This window comes from Aegilops tauschii, chromosome 3 (genome assembly GCF_002575655.3).
Source record: "Aegilops tauschii subsp. strangulata cultivar AL8/78 chromosome 3, Aet v6.0, whole genome shotgun sequence".
NCBI lineage: Eukaryota > Viridiplantae > Streptophyta > Magnoliopsida > Poales > Poaceae > Aegilops > Aegilops tauschii.
Window position 1 is genome coordinate 547,139,670 of NC_053037.3, and position 27,524 is coordinate 547,167,193.

Here is a 27,524-nt window from a genome sequence, read left to right on the forward strand (position 1 = left end):
GAGGCTGGCGAGCGCGTGCTTACGCAGGTTAGGCGGGAGAAAACGATCTCCAAGATGCCAATACCCGGCTGGGCGTTGATCTGAAAGATGTTTGGGCCTAGCTTGCTGACTCCGTAAAGGAGAATAAGAGGCTTCGACGCGGCATTTTTAGTAAGTGCTTGAACGAACTTTTATACAGTTCGGCAAAGAAACCGGCTAATAGGGTTATATCTGTAGGTATGCTGACGGGTCGTCCCGCAGAGGAGATGCCCGGGTCTGCGGGTGATCTTCTGCCAGAGCTCTCACAACTGCACGAACAAGTTCGGCAGGTGATGCAGGGCATTGCCCAGGCCTTGTGGCCATCCGCCTCCCTGTCAGGAGGCATGGGGGAGCTCGTAGAGATGCTCAAGGGAGCGAGGCGGCGCTTCCTATTATGGAAGATATCTGCCTGCCGACAAGGTGCAAGGGAAGCCTGGGCCATGGTGAAGACTCGATATACCAAGGCTGACCCGAACCACATGGCCGAGGTCGGACCTGTGGGGTCTGATGGGAAAGAGATCCCCGTCAGTTTGGTGTATGACCAGGTGAAATTAGCCGCAAAGTATTACCAATAGGATTGTAGGCTAGACAGCCTGTTGGATGGTATAGAAGAAGAATTTAGTCAGTCTAAGTGACTGTGTACTTCAAGTGACATATATTGTCCCTAGCTGGATTGTAAATCATTTGTCATGGCAGACCTTTTCGCTTCGACCTCCGGACCCGACAGTCCGGAGTGTATCCGAATACTCGCTCAGTTATGTAAAAACCGGGGTACGCGTGGAAACCAGGCGTAGGGGTCATAAGTGCTTGAACAGACAAGTACCAAACTAGCTATGTTATATTACATGGATAGTAAGAAACATTTTCCTAGGAGAATTGTTCCGTTAAGGGTTCCTTCCCTGGGTATGCATGCATTAATGTGCATGTCCGAACTGCGAAAAAAGACGCAGGATATAAACATCTAGGGGCATGTATTAAAATAACTAAAAGTCATCTTTGTTCACCGACCGAATATTCCCTTAAGAACGCTAGCTTTCGGCTTCACCCAGTCTGAGGTACACATCCGGTTGACCCGGCAGTAACAATCGCAGAGTTGCTCCCCTTATGCCCTAGCCGAATTAACGGGAACGTAGGGCATAAACACAAGAGCCAGGCAACCCAGCTTGGCCAAAACTTAAGTCATATCGGTGCATATAATGGCGACGAAAAGGTACATGTGGAAAAGTAACACATGTGCGGGGGGCATAGAGCCCGGAACATGGTTATATTAAGCTTCTGTATAAGAAGCCCCCAGGTATAATGAGCACGCCTAGCGCGTCAAGATTGTGTAGCCAAGACACATTTTAACCTTTTAAGGCTGTGAAGAAAAAGGGAAGAAAGAGAGAAAGAAAAGACAGATAACGGATAAATATGTAAAATTTTGACAGAGGTAAGGAGACGAACATAGAGTCCGGCACTAGGCGTAGAACCTTCGGAGTCTGGCCGTGTTCCATGGGTTTGGCTCGAGTCGATTGTCCGATGCATCCCGCAGACGGTACGCCCCACCGGTCAGAACTTTGTCAATAATGCAGGGACCTTCCCATTTGGGCTTGAGCTTGTCCTTTTTCTTCTCTGGTAGGCATAGAACGAGTTCGCCAACATTATAAGTTTTGGCCCGTACTTCTCTTCTTTGATACCGTCGAGCCTGTTGCTGATAGAATGCGGAGCGAGCTTTTGCCACCTCACGCTCCTCCTCCAGGGCGTCCAAACTGTCCTGCCGATCCAGCTCGGCTTCTTTCTCTTCGTACATGCGCACTCGAGGTGAGTCATGAATAATGTCGTAGGGCAGTACCACCTCTGCGCCATACACCATAAAAAATGGTGTGTATCCGGTAGTGCGATTCGGCGTGGTCCGCAGCCCCCATAGTACGGAGTCGAGCTCCTCGACCCAGTGCATATCTGATTCCTTCAAGGATCGCACTAATCTGGGTTTAATGCCGCTCATAATAAGACCATTTGCTTACTCGACTTGACCGTTTGTTTGGGGGTGGTAGACGGAGGCATAATCGAGCTTAATGCCCATGTTGCAGCACCAAGTTTTTACCTCGTCGGCTGTAATGTTCGAGCCGTTATCGGTGATGATGATGTGGGGGACACCATAACGGTGTACAACCCCAGATATGTAGTCTATCACTGGTCCGGAGTCGGCCGTTTTAACTGGTTTGGCTTCTATCCATTTGGTGAATTTATCCACCATGACCAATAGGTACTTTTTCTTATGGCTTCCTCCTTTAAGGGGTCCGACCATATCAAGCCCCCAGACCGTGAAGGGACATGTAATAGGGATTGTTTGGAGAGCGGTAGGTGGCATATGGCTTTGGTTTGCAAAAAGCTGGCAACCGACGCAACGTTGGACGAGGTCCTATGCGTCTGTTCGGGCCATCGGCCAGTAAAAACCTATACGGAAGGCCTTGCTTACAAGGGCCTGAGCTGCGGCGTAGTGGCCGCCGAGTCTAGCATGAATTTTTGCCAAAAGTTGTCGTCCTTCCTCTTCGGAGATGCACCTTTGAAGTACTCCGGTAGTGCTTTTCTTATAAAGCTCTCCCTCGTGGACCTTGTAGGCTTTAGACCGCCACACAATGCAACGTGCCTCGTTTGGGTCCTCAGGGAGTTCTTGCCTAGTTAGGTAAGCCAAGAAGGGTTCTGTCCACGGGGCGATGGCAGCCATAATCACGTGGGCCGAAGGTGTTATTTCGGTGGCAGAGCCTCCGGTTACGTCAGAGTGTTCGGGATCTGGCGTTGTGGCCGGACCGGACTGTTGTTCGAAGTCTCCCCTTCCCACACCATAGATGGCTTAAACAGCCTCTCGAAGAAGACATTAGGTGGGACAGGGTCGCGCTTAGCGCCGATGCGGGCGAGGATATCCGCCGCTTGATTGTTTTCTCGGACCACATGGTGGAATTCGAGCCCCTCGAACCGAGCTGACATTTTGAGGACGGCGTTGCGGTAAGCCGCCATTTTTGGGTCCTTGGCGTCAAAGTCTCTGTTTATTTGAGATATTGCAAGGTTCGAATCCCCACGCACCTCTAGGCGTTGAATGCCCATGGAGACTGCCATCCAAAGACCATGCAACAGGGCCTCATATTCTGCTGCATTGTTGGAGTCTGTGTATAATATTTGGAGTACGTATTGGACTGTATCTCCGGTGGGGGATGTTAAGACGACGCCTGCCCCCAGACCCGCCAGCATCTTGGAGCCGTCAAAGTGCATGATCCAATTGGAGTACGCGCCGTACTCTTTAGGGAGTTCGGCTTCTGTCCATTCGGCGACGAAATCGGCCACTACTTGTGACTTAATGGCTCGCCGTGGTTTGTATGTTATGTCGAACGGGAGGAGCTCAATATCCCATTTAGCAATCCGGCCTGTGGCATCACGGTTATTTATTATGTCGTTCAGTGGTACTTCAGAGGCCACCGTAATTGAACACTCTTGAAAGTAGTGTCGCAGTTTCCGAGATGCCATGAAGACCGCGTATGCTATCTTTTGATAATGTGGGTACCGTGATTTGCATGGAGTGGGGACAGTGGATGCGTAGTATACCGGATTTTGAAGCAGGAACTTATGTCCGTCCGTCTCTCGTTCGACGACGAGCACTGCGCTTACAACTTGGTGTGTTGTCGCTATATATAACAGCATTGGTTCGCCGACATTTGGCGCGGCCAAGATTGGGTTGCTGGCCAAGACGGCTTTTATTTCTTTCAATCCGGCCGTGGCCGCATCCGTCCACTCGAAGTGTTCGGTGCATCGAAGAAGGCGATAAAGAGGTAGTGCCTTTTCTCCCAATCGGGAGATAAAGCGGCTTAAGGCAGCCACGCATCCAGTTAATTTGTGGATTTGCGTGAGGTCTGTTGGGATAGCCAACTGTGACAGAGCTCGGATTTTAGCTGGATTTGCTTCAATTCCTCTATTGGAAACGATGAAGCCCAAGAGCTTTCCGGCGGGCACGCCGAAAATGCATTTTTCCGGATTGAGCTTGATGTCATATGTTCGGAGATTGTCGAACGTAAGCCTCAAGTCGTCTATTAAAGATTTGACGTGTCTGTTTTGATGACCACATCGTCTACATATGCCTCCACTGTTTTGCTGATTTATGTTTCTAGGCATGTTTGAATCATGCGTTGATAGGTTGCACCGGTGTTTTTGAGCCCGAAAGGCATGGTTTTGAAACAGAAGGGGCCGTATGGAGTGATAAATGCCGTTGTGGCTTGATCGGACTCCGCCATCTTAATTTGATGGTATCCGGAGTATGCGTCGAGGAAACACAATGAGTCGTGTCCTGCGGTAGCGTCGATAATTTGATCGATGCGGGGGAGGGGGAAGGGATCCTTGGGGCAAGCCTTGTTAAGGTCCTTGAAATCGACACATAGGCGCCAGGATTTGTCCTTCTTTGGTACCATGACCAGGTTTGCTAGCCTGTCCAGATGTTTTATTTCTCTAATGAATCCGGCCTCGAGTAAATTGGCTAGCTCTTCTCCCACGGCTTGTCGCTTAGGCTCAGAGAAACGCCGAAGAGTCTGCTTGACCGGCTTGAACCCCTTTAGGATGTTAAGGCTATGCTCGGCCAGCCTGCGTGGGATTCCTGGCATGTCTGAAGGATGCTAGGCGAAGATGTCCCAATTCTCGCGCAAGAACTCCTGCAGTGCGGCGTCTGTTGTGGGGTTCAGCTGTGCCCCGATGGATGCTGTTTTTGTAGGGTCCATTGGGTGGACCTGGAATTTGACTATTTCGTCCGCTGGTTTAAAAGAGGTGGACTTGAGTCTTTTATCGAGTATCACGTCATCCCTATCCACTGTGGAGCGCAGCGCAGTTAGTTCTTTGGCCGCAAGGGCTTCGGATAACGCCTCGAGGGCCAGTGCGGCGGTTTTATTTTTGGCGCGGAGTGCTATGTCCGGATCACTAGCTAGAGTGATGATTCCATTGGGCCCGGGCATTTTGAGCTTCATGTACCCGTATTGGGGTATTGCTTGGAAGATTGTGAATGCCTCTCGCCCTAAAAGGGCGTTGTATCCGCTACTGAACGGGGCCACTTGGAATGTGATTTCTTCGGACCTATAATTCTCCGGCGTGCCGAATACCACATCTAGTGTGATTTTTCCCGCACATCGTGCCTCCCGACTAGGGATGGTTCCTCTGAAGATCGTGCTGCTTTGCTCAATGCGGCTCTTGTCTATTTCCATTTTGCTAAGAGTCTCCTCGTAGATGAGGTTTAATCCGCTGCCACCGTCCGTGAGCACTTTAGTAAGCCGAAAGCCGTTCACAATTGGACCAAGGACCAAAGCGGCTGGTGCTCGGGTTGTTCGGAATTGAGGTTCGTCACTGGCATTGAAGTTTATGGCCGTGTCGTTCCATGGATTTATTACTGCAACGCGGCACACTTCGGCAAGGCTGCGGAGTGCTCGCTTGCGCCTATTATTTGAGGCAAAGGTCTCGAAGACTGTCAATACTATGTTGTTATTTTCCACGGGATGGTGCTCTGTTGCATTGTTGATGAGGAGATCCTCGCCGCTCTTGGCCACCTGCCGGAGTATCCAACATGCTCTAAGGCTGTGTGTTGGCATGGTATCCGGTGTACTTTGAATTTTGCATGGCCCATTGAGCCATCCCTCCAATACAGTTCCACGCCCCGTAGTGGGCTTTGGTTTCTTTGCAATTGGATCGGATGACTTACGAGAGTACACCCTTTTAGTTCGGACGGGGGTTTTAGTGAGAGCAGGAGGATCCCAGAATTTTGTTTGGGTTTTCCAGGCGCTTTCCATCGCACAGTACTTCTGTACTATGGCCGCCAAGTCAGCGAAGTGTGCTATGTCACGGTGACTTATGGCGTTGAGGATTCCCTTGTCCGTGCAATGTTTGCAAAACAATGAAATTGCGTCTTCCTCGCGACAGTCCTTGACCTTGCTCATTACAAGGAGGAATCTGGCCCAATAGTGATGTACTGCCTCTTGGGGCTCTTGTCTAATGTGGGAGAGATCACTTATATCTGGGTGGGTGGGTAGAATTGGGTCCAAACCCTGACCCGATCTGAGACCCAGGGCGATGGAGTTTCCGAGCTTGGCAGTTCGGGCTCCGGGATGTTGCCCGATAGTTCTGGCCCGCTGTCTGATTCTAGGTTCGAAGCTTGGGCCATGTCCACCCGTAGGCGGGTATCTGGCTCGGAGAGCTCGGGAATCCGGACATAGTTTGTCCTCAAAATAGAGGAAGAATCACTACATCACTCCTCCACCACCGCTATCTGATGGGTGACCGGCGGAGAGTTGATCTCCCTTTGGTCGGGTTTAAGCCCGATCCGATCATAGTCCGTAGCGACTCCCAGGGCGGCGATGTGATCCAAGAGCTCGTTCAAGGAAGAGAGCTCCATTGGATCCATCTGCTCGGCGAATCCTGAGCCGGCGTGGAGGCTGTTTTTGATGACCCGAGAAGTCATCGTCGGCGCGACGGCCGAACAGGCGGTCATGACGAAGCTGCCTAGTCGGAGAGTTTGGCCTACAGCCAGGGCTCCCCCTGAGGTAATGTTGTCTTGACAACAAGACAAGCCATCAAGCCTTATCGTGACGGCACAGTGGAACTCTCAACGAAAGCAACAATGTCGGTGTCAAAACCGGCGGATCTCGGGTAGGGGGTCCCGAACTGTGTGTCTAAGGCGGATGGTAACAGGAGGCGGGGGACACAATGTTTACCCAGGTTCGGGCCCTCTCGATGGAGGTAATACCCTACTTCCCGCTTGATTGATCTTGATGATATGAGTATTACAAGAGTTGATCTACCACGAGATCGTAGAGGCTAAACCCTAGGAGCTAGCCTATGATTATGATTGTTGTTGTCCTACGGACTAAACCCTCCGGTTTATATAGACACCGGAGGGGGCTAGGTTACACAGAGTCGGTTACAAGGGAGGAGATCTACACATCCGAATTGCCAAGCTTGCCTTCCACGCAAAGGAGAGTCCCACCCGGACACGGGACAAAGTCTTCAATCTTGTATCTTCATAGTCCAACAGTCCGGCCAAAGTATATAGTCCGGCTGTCCGAGGACCCCCTCATCCAGGACTCCCTCTGTCGAGCCGTCCGTACCCGAGCCAGTTCAACCACGCCGTCCTGCGCCTCACCGCTGCCCCTCCAACTTCGGCACCGTCCACCGCACCAGAGCTGCTCCTGCTACGCCGTCCTTCGCCGCCTCGGATCTGCTTCCCCTCCGCCGACATACGGCCACGGCAACACAGTCAACAATTTGGCCATGGGTTCGTCCAAGCCTGCACCCTCCTCCAAAACATCGGTTTCCCCGGCAAAAAGAAGAAGATCGGCGTGACATGTGGAGGCGACCACACCGGCAACCGAAAATGGTACTCCTCTTCCCTTATTCGTGCAAATCTTACGTGTCTGCTTGCACAATATTCATCCCACAGAAGACACTAGTTGACCGCTTCTTCTTGATACTAGATGTTCCTAGTTACTCGCGATGCACAAGGTTTCTCCTCATATACTATTTCACCTTAGCTAGAGGTCCGTCGCCCCCCTGGATTTGAATTCCTGGTCAGATGATTCCCAATTAACGGAAGCATTCCCCGGCGTAATAGGCGCTAGTCCGCCTATTACACCGGGGAAGCAGCGCCTCGGTGTTTCTCTTAGGGGTGTGTGGGGCCTAGAGCTGCTGGCGCCCGATCTGGAGGTCGGATGGGATTAAAGGGATGGCCTAGGGGCGCTGCCAAGCACGGCGGTGGTGTGAGGTCGAGGGGAGGGCGGGGCGGTAGAGGCAGGGGTCTGGGCCGGTGGTCACTGGTGGTTCGAGAAAGATGGTCAACAGTGACTGGCAGGAGGTAGACGAAGGCCATCTGCCCGTTCCTTATAGATCGGACGGTTCATAAAAAATCGATTGACCTATTTATTTTCAATTGACTGTTATCTTGATAGGACCACATGTTGGTGTGCTGGAGGAGTACCTGCATTTCCTGTGCTCATATATTACAAAATCATACATAGTAGAATCTAATTTTGTTTGCCATGCAATGTTGTAGAGCTATCATATGTCTCCTGTCATTTATTTTTCAGCCACCTGCTATCTGCTACTTTTACAGTGCACTAGTTCTGCACACACTTCACCCATACTCTCACTATTGTGTTTTTATGCAAGGGTATTTCAGACCCTGCCTTGACAGAAGCAGAAAAGAGAAGAGAGAAGTCGCTCCAGCGTGGTACGCGGCTAGGCTAGACACGTTTCAAGACTTTAAAGGGTGTACTGTCAACAGATGGAGACGGGGAACATAGCTCTGGGGTTGATGATCTCGCTCGCCGTGAACCACCATCCCAGGTGCTTGCTTTTACTTCATGGTGTCATATGTGGTTGCATGTTGCATACGGTGTCTAGCTTGTATTCGAAAGGACGAAGTCGGTCTTTATCAATATAAAGAAAGATATTTTTTACATGAACCACCATCCCGGGAGCACCAGAAGACAAATAGCTAGTCAGGGCATTGGCCGAGCCAGTGACAAGCCCATCACAGACATGTATCACCTGGAAGCCAACTAAAAAGCCATGATGGTGGCGAAGCAGCCTGCCTCCCACCAGGCTCTCAGGTCCTAGATGATCATGCTCACCACTCCAGCCGGATGTCTAGCTTGTATTGCTTCCAATTTGGTTAAATTGCATCTGCTTAGCTTACACACTATACCTTTCAATATGACACGCCTTTTTGTTTTTGGTACATACTAGTACATCTGTCTATTAACCATGTTCTTACATCAAACTAATGTTCTTGTGTATCCCTCATCAATCACTTATGATGAGGCAGTCAGGCCAGTGGACTACTGTGATAAAAGATCCTCATTTAAAGAATGCAGCATCAGCCTCCCCACATGATTCTCAAGAAACAACAAGGCTAGATGAAGATAGTGAATGTAGCTCCATAGTTGATTACCGCATTTCCCCTACACTAGCATCGTAGGTGCTTTCTCTAACTTGGCAGCGTGATATGTGGTTGCATGTTGCATATGGTGTCTAGATTGTAATTCTTCTAATCTGGTTAAATTGCATGTGCTATTCTGCTTAGTTTATACATTATACCTGTTAATGTGACATGCCTTCCTGTTTTTAGTACATAGTACATCTGTCTATTAAGCATGTCCTTACATAAAACTATTGTTTTTTGTATCCCGCGTAAAGCAATATGCCGAGACACCTTCAATATATGCAGTCTGATATTAGTTGCATCTTTCGTATGATTTATAGCATGCGCTGCTTCTAATTTGTTGAAATGCCATTTATGATGGGACACTTTTAACTTGGCAAAGTCATATTGGTTGCACCTTTCATGTGGTGTCTAGCTTGCATTGCTTCTTATTTGTTGAAATGGTTTCTGCTTAGTTTACACAAACAGTTGTGAATATGCCATGCCGTCCTGTTTTTCGTATTATTCCATCCTGGAATCATGTGTTTGCCTTGCATCAAAGTAGTGATTGCCAGTATCATGCACGAATGAGTTCTGAAGAGTGAATTTTATTGCTTTTTCTTGTCGGTTTTACTTGACAATTCAAAATCAATAAAGCGGAAGGAAGTTAGCAAGGCAGCGGATGAAGGTGCTCCTTCCAAATGGAGGGCCTCTACAGATCCTACTCCTCCATCCCCCCAAGATGATTTCCAAGACAACACATGCATAGACACTCAATGTAGCTGTGTTGGTGATGAGCACGTCTCCCCTAGTGCACCATCACAGGTGCTCCCTCTAACTTGGCACTGTTATATGTGGTTGCATGTTATGTATGATGTCTAGCTTGTATTGCTTCTAATTTTGTTGAATTTCATCTGCTTACTTTACACATTATACTTATGACTAAGACACGTGTTCCTGTTTCTAGAACATACAATATCTGTCTATCACACCATGTTCTTACGTCAAAGTACTACTGTTGTGTAATCTGCAACAATCACTTATCATAAGACACATTTGGCATGGGAGTGTGATATAGGTTACATCTCGCATTCTTTTCTAGCTTGTACTACTTCTAATTTGTTGAAATGGCACTTATGACAAGACAGTTTTAACTTGGTAGAGTGATATTCGTTGCATCTTTCATATGGGGTCTAGCTTTCATTGCTTCTAATTTGTTGAAATGCCTTCTGCTTAGTTTACACATCATAGCTGTGAATATGCAATGCTGTCCTTTTTTTTACACATTCAATCGTCCTACCATGCGGTCGCCTTACATTAAAGTAGTGCTCGTCAGCATCCTGCATCAATGAGTTCTGAAAAATGAATTTTTATTCATTTTTCTTGGGTTTGACTTGACAAGGCAATACAATTAAGCAAGAGGAAGGAAAAAATAAGGCAGGGACTGATGGCGGTCTTCCGGCGAAACCGGCATCCGAGGTGCTTTCTCTAGCTTGAAGTCTGCTCTGCGACAGTATCGGTATAACTTGAGGAAAACTCACTTTCAAGGCAAGGCTAACAGTGAACTTGCCCAAACATCTCCAGTGGAAAATATACCGGATGAAGACTGGAGAGGCCTCGTTAAACACTGGTCTGATCCGAAGTATCAGGTACATTATATATATGTGATCAGATTACATGTTGAAGTCCTATTTACGCATGTGCCACACAAATCTATCTTCTTGTAGGTGAACTGTTCAAAGAACAAGGCCAACCGTACGAAAGTGAAATTCCAACAGACGACAGGATCTCGTAGCTATATTGCACACTGCGAGGCTCTTGTAATTAGCTGTTGTTTCACTCTTTTCGCTGTACCATATTATCATATCTATATTGACTTGTTCCAAATGCAGAGGAAAGCCCGCAAGGACCAAAAAGTACCTGAACCAAATGTTGTGGAAATCTTCAAGGACTATCACACCAGCAAGACGAAGGGCATGACTACACCAGTCAAAGCCGATGTTATAAGTCCTTAATCCTCATGCCTTTTAACTACTACTTACTCTGACTTGTGCCTTGAACTGCATGGTTTGCAGCCAATGTCTATTACTCTTTTCAATTTTATACACAATTGTCTTAGCGTATCATTGCACCTTATAAGGTTTAAAAGAGAGGAGTGATGTTCCTTTGATCTTGACCTGTAATCTAGTTCTGTGCTGGACTTGCCCACACAATGTTACAATTGCATGTTTGTCTGTTCTCAGTTGTTTTGTGATATGAATGATGTCATACTATGCTTACCGTATTATAAACTTTGTCTCTTTATCCTTAGCTGTCAATACAATGTGAAGAAATAGACAATACATTAGCCATGGTACATGGTCATATGTTTGGAACCTGGTTTTATTATGTACTTTGTAGTAAAATACAACTAATATTTTACATGGGTTCACCAGAATAAGTTTTGTATATAGACCAAAGCTATTTTGTTTGGTTTTGCTGCCTCCTTAATATCTTCTGTTCTGGTACTACTAATGTAAAAACTCAACTTTTCAGCAAGCTATGGAAAAAATGGTGGAACCGCCACCTTTTGAAGGTGGCGAGGCAACTATAACCGCAATGTCAGCTCTTGCTGCAGTGGGTCAGTACCTATCCACTAACAGTGCCAAAAGCATGTTCCTGCGTAATACTGGGTTGGTTGTTCAGGCAATCTCATCCAAACTGCCTCATGATCAAGATATGCAAGCTCAAAACAATGCTATATCTGCGCTCCAGACACAAGTCCGTTCCCTAACAGAGACCATTTGTGAAACAAGGGCAGACATTGTTCGATGTCGTCAAGATATGCATGGTTTTGAAACCAGACTATCAGACATTTGCTATGTTGTTCAGGAGCCTAGGAGAAATGAAGGCGAAGGTTATGGTGCTCCATCACACAATACAACATGAAAACGTAACAGTCAGGTCAAATGAACTGAGCTTCTGAACTTCTGGTGGTGCATTTATCTGCCAGACTGTTAAATTTTATGCCAACCTTGCTTTTGTTTTATAGTTGTAATTTGTTTTGTTGCGATATAAAATTTGTTCTTAGCGTCCAGCCACCGGCTGAAGAAAACAGCAAGCCATTTTTGTATAGTGTAGGGTGTTCCCTATATTTGCACTGGTGGCGATCTTTGATGCCCAGTGGATGTAATCTGTGCAATCGCCTTAATAGCCTAGTGTTAGTTTCGGGCTTATTTATTTCCTAGTCTTCTTTTTCCCTAGTTTGCTAGTGGCCGCAACAACCATGGGCCATATATAGACCGTGGTAACCTTGACCCTGCTACGGGCCGTAGGATCCATGGGCCTCCTACGGGCCGTCTTTAAATAGGCCTCCAACACGGCCGTAGAATCGGTGGGCCTCGGGCCGTCGGATAAATGGGTCTACATGGGCCGTAAACGGTCATAATTGGTATCGGCCCAGCACGGTAACAGGTCGTTAACAGGCCGGAGCACAGCAAAGGCTTAATTCTGTCACAGGCATAACGGGTCGTTAATGGGCCAGAATATAGGACGGGCTGGAAACAGCACAACGGGTTAACAGGCCAGAAACGGGCTGACTCTTGCCACGAGCCGAATTTGGCCCATTAGGGGAACAGGCCAGTAACGAGCCGGAAGTAATCGAGGGCCGGAAAGGAGCCCAAGAACGTACGGGCCGTCAGTAGGCCGAAAGCTAACACGGTCTGGAAACGGCCCATGTGAATCATGGGCCGTTAACGGGTACAAAGTAATCTACTGTTCATTATGGGCTAGAGTCACCATGGGCCTCTAAAGGGCCTAAAGATACGAAGGCATCATATGGGCCGAAAAACGTCGTGGGCCATACATGGGCCAAAAGTGAAACGGGCTGGTGTTATATTCGACGGCCCACATGACGTTGTTGGGCCGATTTCGTGCAGGCCCTGACGGGCCGTGAGTTACCGGGCCGTAAAATGAGCTATTTGCAAAGAGACCATTAACAGGCTTTTCATGGGCCAGCCCGCTATCTTTTGACCAAGTCAAACGGGCCGGCCTTTGTAAGCTAAATGGGCCAGTGGTGGGCCGTCGTACGTGTCGACATATCATAGGCGCCTATCTGACCCACTGACGAGCTGACACGTGTTTCCTCCGGCCAATCAGAATTTTACACGTGGAAATTTCCCATTGGTCCGGGCTGTTAACGGGTTATCGGATCCAAAACCGGACCCGATAGCTTAACGGCATCCCGTTACGGTGGATGTCACGTGTCGGTCACCTTTGACGAAAGCACTTCTATGACGCGCGATTTATCGTCATGGAAGTGGACACTTCCGTGATGATAATTTTGGTAATGGCATGGAACACTTCTACGACAGCACAGGTATGACTATCTTGATTCTGTCATAAAATTGTCATGGATGTACATGCATGACCGAAAACGTGACCTACTATGACAAACACGTATCATCACGGAAGTGTTTTTTTTGTAGTGAACAGAGGCCTACATCTGCTCGTGAGGCCGCACAACTGGGAGATGCCCACTCATTGACGGTTTTGGTGGAGCTCCCTTGTCCTAAGAGGAGGGCTGATGGTGGAGGGGCTGGCTGGGATGGTGGGAGTTACTAGCTACTTTCTAGGAGAATAGAGGAAGAAGGAGAGAGAAGTTTTCTTCAAAATCTTATACCAAGTAGAAATGAGGGAATCTTACCAGTGTCATCTCTAGACTATCCTTTTATTCGTATGCCATTTTATAGTTATGTCCTGGTATAATACACTATTAAAGTAATACTCCAACATATCTCTTCATCACTTGTTGTGGTAGCTCAATGGAGTGAAAATGGGAACACATGGTTTTCAACGGTTTTCCTCGATGAAGGGGCACGAGAGGCAATATATAGAGGGAGTCCAAAATCCGATCGTTACTAGAAGAAGTAAATAGCCTAGAAGTGTCGGAAGAAAAACTTTTAGAGCTTTTGAACACGTTCAAACATTTGAACGACTAGAGCATGTTCTGAAATTAAACTGAAAATACAGTACTTGGAAGTATGGATTGAAATGAAGCGCTGGTTCTGAACATTATGTGTGGCTCGAATTCTTCGATATTAGAACTAGCTTGGATGTTAGGTAAATCCAATTGCTCGAAAGTACCATAGTAAACATATCATCTCCTAAATAGAAATATGTAGAAATCGATAAGTTACAACTCAGAAGTAGCGGTTGAAAAAACACAATGGTACCAAAACCTATACTCACGGAGAAGCAAATAGAGATGGCTCGGAAGTGCCATTGAAAATGTTAAGCTCGGAGGTGTAGGAGCCAACGGAGAAATGTCTAAAATAATTGGCTTGATAGCACCGGAACGAAGATGTACGGCTGTTTCGATGGAAAAAACTAGGTTTGAACTCTATGAAGTAGTAACCCTAAGTGGGTAGTATGAGAAGAAAAATCTTCGGAGGTACCTGGGCTTAGAGATACTAGGTTTAAGGTGGCGAGAGTGGAGTTTTGGTGGACTTTGGGTTTGGGATCTTTCTTGAAGTTCCACACCGAACTGCCTTTGCTTGTGCCTTTCTTTATAGTATGGTTGTCCTACACTTAATGTGAATGTTTGATTTACCAAAATCCTATGATTACATGCAAATAGCTCGAGTAAAAGAAATAATCAAAAGTTGTAGGCAAGAGTCATGAATAACCACTACTTAAAGCCTTTTGCGCTAAATCTGAAATAAACTCATTGAAAATACTAGTCCTCTCATTGATAAAAAATTCTTAGTCCTCTTAGAGCATCTACAATCGGACCTCGTATACCCACCACAAACACCCGGACGAGCTGTCTAGTTAGTGTTCGGACAAAAAATTGCCACCCAACCGGGCGCCCCATTTCCAGGCCCAAATGCCCAAACTAACTAGCACTCCCCATATCCAGCCCAAAAGTGGAGTAGATATGGGGATGCCCGGATGTGCCCACCACGTCGGATCCGGCCCACTCAGGCCCATCCAACCCCACATAAAATGGACCCTATCCGGACTCCAGCCGAAACCCTAGCCGCATTCTTTCCACTCCCCTCCCCTCCCACACTACCAATCCCCTCTCCGGCCTACTCCGGCTTTCTCCTCCATGGCGGTGCCTAGATCCGACTCTGACATGTCCGGATCCGAGGACTGGGAGATCATACCTTGGAGCCCCGAGGAGCAGATGGTTGTCCGCGCTGCTCTCCAATGCTCCAGAGAGGAGTGCGCCCTCCCGCAATCTTCAGCGAGCTAGTGGGAAGTTGTTGCCCAACTGGCACCTGGATCCGGGGCTGGAGGATCTCATCGTGCGTCGCCGACAGCGGTCACCACGGCCACATGATGAAACCCCGCAATGCCGCCGAAACCATTTAGGTGGCACCTCGACCCCATGACATCGCCGCAGAAACAGAGACCATTTGCGCCTGCATGACCAGATGCGAATATGAACAGGAGGGGTGGCGTGCCCGCCGCGCGAAGCTTCGGGCGCAGCTTCAAATGGAGACAGCAGTCATAGCCCTCGAGGCGGCATCGGAGGAATCCCTCCGTGCCCGCATAACCGAGATGAGATGGAGGATGGTGGTCAAGGCGGTGGAAAAATACAAAATAGGGCGGTCCGCGCCATGGTCGGACTGCGCTCAATGAGGAGAAAGACGAGGACGACGGTGGATCGGACAGCTCTGGTAGTGAGCAGATCCTCCTCGATCCGTTCTACATCTTTGACCGCTACTGCCTCAAGGACGACGGAAAGGGAAAAGGCAAGGGCAAGGACGGACATGGATGAACTTCTTCGGTCATCGTTTTGTTCGTAGTTAGTATAGCATGTCATTTTTTGGTAGTCCGATAACATGTGTTTAGCTACGTATGATGTCGCATGAGCTAATATGGATTGAGTATTTGATTTAGATGCATCCAGTTGTGGAGGAGCAATTTTTGTGTGTTGTCCAGCCACTGCCTACGAACGTGCCTGTGTGCGTGTGCGGGCATTTGGGGACCGGAGTTTGGTACTTGTGATTGTAGATGCTCTTAATGGTTGTATGATAAGTATCTAAAAGATGAGCTTTCATTTTGTGGTCCAGAAACCTATACACATATGATTCCCCCCCCCCCCCCCCCCTCCCCCCCCCTCCCCCCCCCCCCTAGATTTTTCTTAATTCTTGTTACTAGATTAGTACAATAAAATATAAAACATAAAGTGATATGAAATGGCCATGATACCTTTAGAAAGCGTACATATGCTTAGGATGTATCACGAGTTACCGTCGCGGTCGCACGGGCTTTGCTCCATGGCGTCGAGGAGGGTAGGCCATGGAGGAGGGGCTGACGAGTGGCGGCGCGCGGGAAGGTGTTCTCCTGGGTCGCCCAGTCATTTGCTTTCTTCCTTAATATTTACATACTGGATACTCCTTGTGATTTTTACCTCACTCCTCGGCAAATGGTCATTCAAGCGGCGGAAAAAAACATGAGAAGGCATGTGTTAGATCTTATAAAGAACGAAGGAAAGGACTATCTCGTGAGAATCTCATGATACTGCTCAAACTTCTTTCTTTTGCAGAGAAAATAAACAGAAGATGTCACTACGGCAGAGAAATGATTGTACCGCAGCCTTGTTTTCCTGACATCTGTACGTGCCTGGCCTGGGAGAGGGGACAAAGGAGTACTGCTAATATAGTGATATATGCTCATACGAACAACTCTTCGGACCAAAGCAAACCAAAACCATAGAATGTGAGCTGAACTGATGAAAGATAGCTTAAAATAAACTCCAGAACCAGGAGGTGTTAAATTTGGACTTGTCAACACACAGGGAGTTGGCGAGCGGGCAGGAGGGGATGAACAGCAACTTATCCTGATATGTTAAACAAGAGTGGAGCAATAGCAACTACTGTAGGACCGAAGCAATCTACCAATGCTGAGAGTTGTGTGTGAACTAAGCTCGTTTTTTTCCTGGGATAGGTACTAACCTCGTTTTCGACCAATCGATCGAACGACGTCGAAAGCGCACAGTTAACAATCTAAACTGACTAATCTCTTTTTGTACGAACTGGATTAGGTTGTAGACAAAGCAGCATGTCTCATGGCTTTACATATCAGCAGACCAGGAAGAAACAAATGACAGGGGCCAAATGCTTTTGGAAGCAATGTTACGGCTGGTCTTGACAAAGCTCTGACATCAGGCTCTCTCTCTCTACTTGTTAATTTTGATTAGATATATAAGCAATGCATCACCACAAGTCTTGCGCCAAAAGCAACCCTCGAGGGAAATTGTACTATAATATGAGGGGTTCTGTATCCTGTCAATGTCCTGGCACCATTGATCGTTGCATATAAAATCCATGTTAGTCGCGCAGTTAAGAGAATAATTGGCTAGGTTCCATCCTAGTCACACGGTTAATGCAATAAATGGTTAATTTTCCTTGTCTAGTCAGGTCCACTTGTTAGGTGTCTGCTTATTATGGGTTTATTATTATAGCAAGTGTGTTTAACATGCTGAACAACACACGGAAGAGGGCACTCCCCTACTCTTGTAGACTGGACCTAACACAACACCTACTATTGGATTTGTTTGCATCCTTCTTCGGCGTGCTTATTTGAATTAGTTTTCAAATGCTTTTTATCTTGTTTCTAGCTAGTCTCTACTTTCCACGATCCAAATCAAGGATAGACTTCATTGCACATACTCACAGACCATTTTTCTCCTTAACATATCATATGTAGTGACATGATAGAGAATGTGCCCCCTTTCTATGGGTGCCTATGGGTGTATTTGTATATTTCTTGTTTCTGTTTCTTTGTACGGGTTTTCTTGCATAATACAAGCAAATATCTCCTTTCAGTATGATTGTCAGCCACTTTCAGGTTGAAATATAACGAACGGTGGGGGTTTATCCTACCTGTCAATCTTTTAAATCATCTCAAAATACCGCGTAGGTGAGTAATCATTAAAAAAAAGTGTTTTCCTGCACAAGCCATACATTGGCTTCCAAAAAAAATTTGACATGAATAAAGCCTAAAACCGCGAAACAACAAAACAACATCATGGCTAGGGAACATAGATAACCTCTCTCTGCAGGATGGCCGAAGAACTGAGGTGCATGATCTCATGAGAAGTGAGGCATGCCCCCTACAAGATGTGACGGCTTAGGGCATCTCTACCAGATCCCTCACAAGCGATATTTGGAGGGGAGTTTTTTTTTGTTTAGGGAATTAAGCCCCATCTAGCAGATTCACCAAAATCATAAAGCCACCCCCCCCCCCCCCCCACACACACACACACACACACTATCCAAAATATGGTCTACAGTGGGTTATAGTAAAAATAGGAACACGCCGCATCGCTTCCCGCTCGCCCGTAGCTTTCCCACCCGATCGCGACGCCGCTGCCTCTCGCCCCGTTGCCAGCCATCCTCGGTCCCGATGAATGCCGAATGGAAAACCCCACCCCTACTGCACCCTAGCCACCCTCGCCGGCACCGGACATTACTAGGAAAAGACCTGCTAGTGGCGCACCTGTTTTGGCTACTAATGGCGCACTACAGGTGCGCCACTAGCATCACGCCATTAGAACTTTTTACTAGTGGCGCACCACAGGTGCGCCATTAGTATCTGGTATACTAATGGCGCACAGGTGCGCCATTAGTATATCCCAGGGTGCGCCATTACTATCTGACTTAGTAATGGCGCACCAGGGAGAAGTGCGCCATTACTAACAATTTTTTTCAGAATTTTTTTTTATAAAAATTCACAATTTTTTTCGCTTTTTTTCTTAATCTCGGGTCACTATGGCTTAATATCAAGTCAAATCGCACTCCGTGGTCAAACTTCTTGGAAGGTCACCCATCCTCACACTACTCCAGCCCAAGCACGCTTAACTTCGCAGTTCTATCCAACCCAGCACCAACTCACTTCACAGGCACTTGTTGATATATCTATCATATCAATCCTATTAAACCTTGTTGATGTCTAGGACTTTGTTCATGTTCATGAGTGTGATGAAATTTTGAAAAAAATATTTCAAACTTCCCGGTCATATTACGTATCATATTTTGAAAAAAAATCCAAAAAAAAAGTTTTCTTGAAACCAATTTTTTTTTCTGTTACTAGTGGCGCACCTAGCAAATGGTGCGCCACTAGTAAGTTTAATTTTTTTTTCCATTTTTCCCCTCTAGATCGTAAAAGCCCCGTATCTTTCGTATGTAACTTTTCGAGTAGATGATTTTTCATATAAAAAACTTTTTAATCCGAGTTCGTATGCAAAAGTTATGTTCATTTTACAAATTCCAGAGAGATTTTGCAAATAAAGTCGAAATTCATATTTGTAAATTTTCCCAACAACTAGACCACATATCACATGGGAAACTTATTTTATTTTATTTTTTTAACATTTCCATCATTTTCTTTTATCTTTTCTAAAACTGAAAAGGCGGTCCATGGTTGGGGGATGCATTCGGTGGAATTTTTGGGCAAAGTTAGTAATGGCGCACCGTGGGTGTGGCACGCCATTACTAGTTTGACTAGTAAGTTTGAAAAAAAAACTGGTAATGGCGCACCACACCCTCGGTGCGCCATTACTAGTTTTGAAAAAAAAATGTTAGTAGTGGCGCACCGAGGGTGTGATGCGCCATTACTAATTAAACTAGTAATGGTGCACTATCCCTGGTGCGCCATTACTAGTTTTGAAAAAAAAAATGTTAGTAGTGGCGCACCGTGAATGTGGTGCGCTATTAGTATTTGGACACTAATGGCGTACCAACACATGGTGCGCCATTAGTATATAGTAGTGACGCACCACATGTGTGGTGCGCCATTAGTGTCCATATTATCTATAGCCCTTTTCCTAGTAGTGGGAGGCCCACGCAAGCCCTCTAAACCATTGCGGCAGACCAAGGAACAAAGAGAAAGCTAGTAAGAGATATTGAGGTCGACTGCCCGACAATACGTTATTATTTAGGAAAGAGTTATCATCCTAACATTTGATAACTAGATCGGAAGTTTTTTCCACTTAAAAAGAACATATCCGAAATGCAACATTTATAACAATCATTTTATTTCTGATACGGCTGGTTCTTTTTTTAGAGAGAGAGAGAATACGGCTGGTTCTTTTCTCCCACGCTAGGCTCATAAACGAGGCCCCATCTAGAAGGGGGTATCACGATAGCACATGATCGCAGCATGTTTATCTCTACTGCTTAAAAAGAATGTAAGGTTCCCATTTCACATTTCTTTTCATCACCCCTTCGTCCAACCTTTCATGTATATGATAATCAATCACCTTAATTTATTTATCATCTGAACCAATTCCACTTTAATTTACTTACCAAATTTTTAATCAAAATATAATATAATTCACGGTCAGAATTAATATAATTCACGGTTAAAATTTGATGAACATTTATTTATACAAACGCATTATTATTGACAGGTGAATCACAAGCTAACATACTAAAATATTTATATCTGTTTGCAACGCGCGGGCATTGTTCTAGTACAAGTAAAAAATAACAAATAACCAAACAGTGGCTTCTTTCCCCGACATCAAAGCAGTTCTTTCCACTTACTAAAATGGAGTATCCCGCGATCGAGTCAGACGCCAGTCAACGACACCAGTGCTGTAGCGGCGAGTGGCCTTGGGCAGGCACCGCCATGGTGTCACCTTCGACTAAACCAATATATATTCCCATTCTGATTGAACTCTCATTCGAACTAAAATAACAATAATACTTTAAGCTAGCTAGCAAGCAAACAAAAGACATACAGTATTAAAGACGTGAGGTGCATGATTAGGGCTTGCAAGTCAAAACTGTTACCAGTTGGGTTAGCGTGAGCCGGAGAGAAAGGCGATAATCTGGCAATCAGCTTCACATGGTTCCTGTATTCTTTAAATATTATTTTCATTGTTTGCAATGCGGCGTAGTGCAGTGCATGCAGCTCATATGTTGTGCCGGCCGTCCGTTGATGGCTGGCATAGTTTAGCATATACTATCTCCGTTCTTAAATATAAGTCTTTGAAGAGATTCCACTATGAACCACATACGGAGTAAAATGAATGAATCTACACTCTAAAATGCATCTATATACATCCACATGTGGTCCGTAGTGAAATCGCTACAAATTCTTATATTTAGGAACGGAGGGAGTATGTGCATACATGGGTCTTGTCCGGTCCGGCCAGTTGTGTAGTGTTTCTTTGCTTGTGGAACTGGAACAGCACTCAAAATCAATGAAGACTAATATCTCCCCATGTTTTCTTTCTATATATAGTGATACATAAGGACTATGTATGCTATAGTTTAAAAGGAGAGCCGGGAACTTAGGCAAGTGAATAGAATTAGTAACGGTTCCTGGGAAGAAAAGATCAGTTTGTTAGGAATAAAATAGACCAATAATGCATGATAATATATGCAGCGACTTTCTTTTGTGGGGAATGCAGAGACCTATTTCAAGTCAATGTTTCAATAATGGAGAGGCCAACACCATATATGCATATAAATAAGCAGACATTGTTGAGCATACGAAATTCAAACCTTTTGAAAGAAAAGACCTGATCAGCAGCACTATTTTTTAGGTGTGTGCATTATTTTAGATAGGTACGTAAATGTATATGAGTAACAAAACTGAAACTATACATTTGACTAAGTTATTACCCTAAAAAAAATGCATATGCTTTGCGTTACTTGGCGCTCGACCGCATCATTGAGTTGAAAGAAACAATATGGCATCCGCAAAAAGGAAAAAAAATATGGGACGAACCATTCGGAACCTTTTTTTTACGCGAACAGTGTTTGGCACTTCGTCGTAGAAACTGCAATTTGGGCCGCTATGCAGGAGGCCCGCTGCGAAAGGATCGGCAATCCGTAAGAGCATCACGCAGGAGCTGCTACAAGGCTGGCCCGGTAACCACATGATGTCGTCATGCTGACGTCACATTTTTTTTAACTTTTGTTTATATTTTGAAAGAAATACTAAATTCATATGTTTAAAAATGTATTTTAAGTATTTATCGCATATTTGAATATAAATGATGTGCAAAGAAAATGTTTGCTCAACTTTTATGAAAATGTGTACCACTCAAAAAAAAGATGTATGGCGCATTACAAAAAATTCACGTGTTTCAAAAAAAGTAAGTGATTTATTTTTAAAATGTTATATAATGTAAAACAATGTTTCATACCATTCAGAAAAATGTACAACGCATGCTTTTTAAAGTGTTCACCCGTTTCAAACGAAATGTTTATGAAATTTTAAAAATAATCAATGTATATAAATGTTCACATAGTTCAAAAAGGAGTTTTTTTATCATATAGAAATATATTTCAACGTGTATTCAGGAAAAAATGTTCAAAACAATTAATTTAAAAAAGTTAATCGTGTATGTAAAAAAATTTAATGTATATAAGAAAAAGTTTTAAATGTATAAAAAATTGTGTAAGGTGCATGAAGAAATAGACATCAAAACATACATTTGAAAAAAATGTTAATCATGTATTTAAAAAATGTTGAACGTGTATGAAAAAATGTTCCTGATGTATACTAAAAACATACAATGTGTATGGGAAAACAGGTATATGTGGACAAAAAACAAAATGGAAATACAAAAAGAAGATATTTTTTTTAAAGAAAACCAACCAAAACCGAAGAAAGAAGCAAACAATGCCGAAGTAAAAGAAAAAGGAAAACCAAAATCCAGAGAAAACCAAAAGAAAACTTGAGAAAAACTAATGCTACAACAGTGTATAAACCAACAAAAAAAACATCCAAAATAACTCAAGCACAGCTATGCTATTCGGCCGGCTCAATACCCATCACAATGTAGGCGATTCCTAATAGGAATCAATATGAGCAACATATAGGTCTCGCGTGTTATTGGGTGACACACTAAATATAACCAAGAAGCCCATCTGTCCACGCGGCCAGACTATGTGACCCACGGTCCTTTTACCTGCCGCCACTTTGCAACAACACATTCAGGAGAGCAACATTGTTTTTCAAATACATGTTTCGGACATTTTTTTAAACTACGTGAGCTTTCTATACATTGGATAGCCATTTTTCAAAAATATCATGAACATATTTTTGAAAGGCTTGAACTTTTTTTTAATGTCACATACTTTTTTAATTATACAAATCATTTTTTAAAACTAGACGAACATTTTTTTACATTGCATGAACTTTTTTAAATGTCACAATACTTTAAACACATGGACATTTTTTTTAAAATGTAAGTACATGTTTTTGAATGCTTTGACATTTTTTAAAAGTTACGCTAACATAAAAATTTACAACATGTTAATTGTTTTTCAAATTCACAGTTTTTAAGTAAATTAATTTTTAAACATGTATTCAAAATGTAATCAACACTAAAAACAAAAAGGAACAAAGGAAACAAAATTGCATCAAAATTGGCAGTTTATTGCTGAAGTAGAATTTGGTTACAATCCATCGGTAGGTAGATGACCAAAAAGGCTGGGCTTTGATCAAGCCAGCTTTCAATCCCATCTAATGACCCTCAGACCCACTTGTGGTTGAGGTTGTCTTGGGATTAGATTTCTATACGGGTCAGCATTCTTCATGCTAACATGTGTTGCCTAGGTAGTTTCGTCTGCGGAACGGGAAGGAGTTTCCAACTCCCATGTGCCGATGGTTGCACAACGCTCTATCCACCCTTGCCTCTACCCTTCTTTACTGAGCGAGAAAGACACTATCCCGATCTATGGGCCTCTCCAATGTCGAATCAAGACCCCATCCAAATAAAATCCGTCGGACTTTGGACGAAGCCTTACTTTCTATGAACACCTCACCGTTGCATGAGAAACTTAGCCTCTGACACGATCAAGAGAGAAGACAAGGGATGGATGCAATGGATTTAGGATATGCGCTGACCGGGTCATTAGATCCTTCACATATCTCAAGTCCTTCCAATTTAATAAGTTTCACTTTTCAGAGGATCTAAATCAGTCTTCATCCTTTCACTTTCCAAAGCCTCTTGCAATAAATGTGCAAATTTGTTTCGCGGGAATTAAGATATTTTTTATTTCCTCGAAATAGAATGAGTTCGATTAGCAACACCAGGATAAAGACCTTCTTTTTATTTCCTCGAAATAGAACCTGGTGTTGCTAACAATGTCGGTGTCAAAAATGTCTAGGGATCGATGGTAACAATGGAAAAATAGGGACACATTGTTTACCCAGGTTCGGGCCCTCTTAAAGGAGGTAAAACCCTACATCCTGCTTGATTATATTCGAAGTGTATAGGGTTACAAGAGTTGATCTACCTCGAGATCATAATGGCTAAACCCTAGCTGTCTAGCCTATGAATATTCTGATAGCCTCTACGGACTAACCCCTCCGGTTTATATACACACCAGAGGGGCCTAGGGTTGTACAGAGTCGGTTTGTGGGGGAAGGAAATAACATATCCGGACACCAAACTTGTCATTCACGCATATAGGAGTCCTACCCGGACACGGGGGAAAGTCTTCTTGCTTTTATCTTCACGGGCCATCAGTCCGGCCCATATCAAATAGTCCGGACACCTGAGGACCCCCTAATCCAAGACTCCCTCAGTAGCCCCTGAACTAGTCTTCGATGACGATGTGTTCAGCACGCGGCTTGTCTTCGGCATTGCAAGGCGGGTTCCCTCTCCTGAATATTTTAGGATAACTCGTTGCACAAAGGAACTGTATCCTCTGTATAATTAATACAACCCTTAGCCACGAAGGCAAGATGTCAAAATAAAACAATGTCTTTTACTGACAACTTTTCGGTGAAGCATCGCTTGGCTCTTTAAAATTTCGAACCGTTTTCACACCTCCCATTTCGTGTTTCGAGGCTTAGCCTCCATTGGCACATCTTGTCAAAACAGAGATCGTGCCCGCCCATTGTGGGATTCTCATCAATACGGTTTTGGGTAATCCAACCATGCCTTTCGCACGATCTCTTTGGGAACAGGCGAGTTTAAAGGCTTTGAGAGGGGGGGCGTTTGGTTTTTCACCGACTAGAAGAGGATAAAGATCCCTTCTTTTTTCCCCACGCCTTCTTTTTGCTCCTGCCTACCCATCTCTGAGCTCCAGCGCCCGAAACTTCAACCTTTCCCACCGCCACCTCCCTCCCCAGCCATGGCCGGATCCGGTTCCAAGGGCAAGTGGGAGGCCTCCTCCGTCACCGAGAAGGACATTAAGGGTCTCCGGAGCGTGGGTTATCTTTCCTCGGACATCGCACATAGGCTCCCTGATAAAGATCAGGTTATCCCTACTCCGGAGCCGGGTGAGAGGGTCGTGTTCATCCCTCATTTCCTCCGAGGGCTAGGGTTTCCCCTCCAACCCTTCGTCTGAGGCCTCATGTGAAGGAAATAGGCCCTAGAGGCAATAATAAAGTTATTATTTATTTCCTTATATCATGATAAATGTTTATTATTCATGCTAGAATTGTATTAACCGAAAACATAATACATGTGTGAATACATAGACAAACAGAGTGTCACTAGTATGCCTCTACTTGACTAGCTCGTTGATCAAAGATGGTTATGTTTCCTAGCCATAGACATGAGGTGTCATTTGATTAACAGGATCACATCATTAGGAGAATGATGTGATTGACTTGACCCATTCCGTTAGCTTAGCACTCGATCGTTTAGTATGTTGCTATTGCTTTCTTCATGACTTATACATGTTCCTATGACTATGAGATTATGCAACTCCCGTTTACCGGAGGAACACTTTGTGTGCTACCAAACGTCACAGCGTAACTGGGTGATTATAAAGGTGCTCTACAGGTGTCTCCGAAGGTACTTGTTGGGTTGGCGTATTTCAAGATTAGGATTTGTCACTCCGATTGTCGGAGAGGTATCTCTGGGCCCTCTCGGTAATGCACATCACTTAAGCCTTGCAAGCATTGCAACTAATGACTTTGTTGCAGGATGATGTATTACGGAACGAGTAAAGAGACTTGCCGGTAACGAGATTGAACTAGGTATTAAGATACCGACGATCGAATCTCGGGCAAGTAACATATCGATGACAAAGGGAACAACGTATGTTGTTATGCGGTCTGACCGATAAAGATCTTCGTAGAATATGTGGGAGCCAATATGATCATCCAGGTTCCGCTGTTGGTTATTGACCGGAGACGTGTCTCGGTCATGTCTACATAGTTCTCGAACCCGTAGGGTCCGCACGCTTAAAGTTTCGATGACAGTTATATTATGAGTTTATATGTTTTGATGTACCGAAGGTTGTTCGGAGTCCCGGATGTGATCACGGACATGACGAGGAGTCTCGAAATGGTCGAGACATGAATATTGATATATTGGAAGCCTATGTTTGGATATCGGAAGTGTTCCGGGTGAAATCGGGATTTTACCGGAGTACCGGGAGGTTACCGGAACCCCCCGGGGGCTTAATGGGCCATAGTGGGCCTTAGTGGAAGAGAGGAAAGGTGGCCAGGGCAGGGTCGTGCGCCCCTCCCCCCTAGTCCGAATAGGACAAGGAGAAGGGGGCGGCGCCCCCCTTTCCTTCCTCTCTCCCTCCTCTTTCCCCCTCCACTCCTAGTCCAACAAGGAAAAGGGAGGGAGTCCTACTCCCGGTGGGAGTAGGACTCCTCCTGGCGCGCCCCTTCTAGCCGGCCGCACCTCTCCCCCTTGCTCCTTTATATACGGGGGCAGGGGGGCACCCTAGAGACACAACAATTGATCGTTTGATCTTTTAGCCGTGTGCGGTGCCCCCTCCACCATAGTCCACCTCGATAATACTGTAGCGGTGCTTAGGCGAAGCCCTGTGTCGGTAGAACATCATCATTGTCACCACGCCGTCGTGCTGACGAAACTCTCCCTCAACACTCGGCTGGATCGGAGTTCGAGGGACGTCATCGGGCTGAACGTGTGCTGAACTCGGAGTTGCCGTGCGTTCGGTACTTGATCGGTCGGATCGTGAAGACGTACGACTACATCAACCGCATTGTGCTAACGCTTCCGCTTTCGGTCTACGAGGGTACGTGGACAACACTCTCCCCTCTCGTTTCTATGCATCACCATGATCTTGCGTGTGCGTAGGAATTTTTTTGAAATTACCACGTTCCCCAATAGTGGCATCCGAGCCAGGTTTTATGCGTTGATGTTATATGCACGAGTAGAACACAAGTGAGTTGTGGGCAATATAAGTCATACTTCTTACCAGCATGTCATACTTTGGTCCGGCTATATTGTTGGATGAAGCGGCCCGGACCGACATTACGCGTACGCTTACGCGAGACTGGTTCTTCCGACGTGCTTTGCACAGAGGTGGCTGGCGGGTGTCAGTTTCTCCAACTTTAGGTGAACCGAGTGTGGCTACGCCCGGTCCTTGCGAAGGTTAAAACAGCACCAACTTGAGAAACTATCGTTGTGGTTTTGATGCGTAGGTGAGAACGGTTCTTGCTAAGCCCGTAGCTGCCACGTAAAACTTGCAACAACAAAGTAGAGGACGTCTAACTTGTTTTTGCAGGGCAGGTTGTGATGTGATATGGTCAAGACATGATGCTAAATTTTATTGTATGAGATGATCATGTTTTGTAACCGAGTTATCGGCAACTGCAGGAGCCATATGGTTGTTGCTTTATTGTATGCAATGCA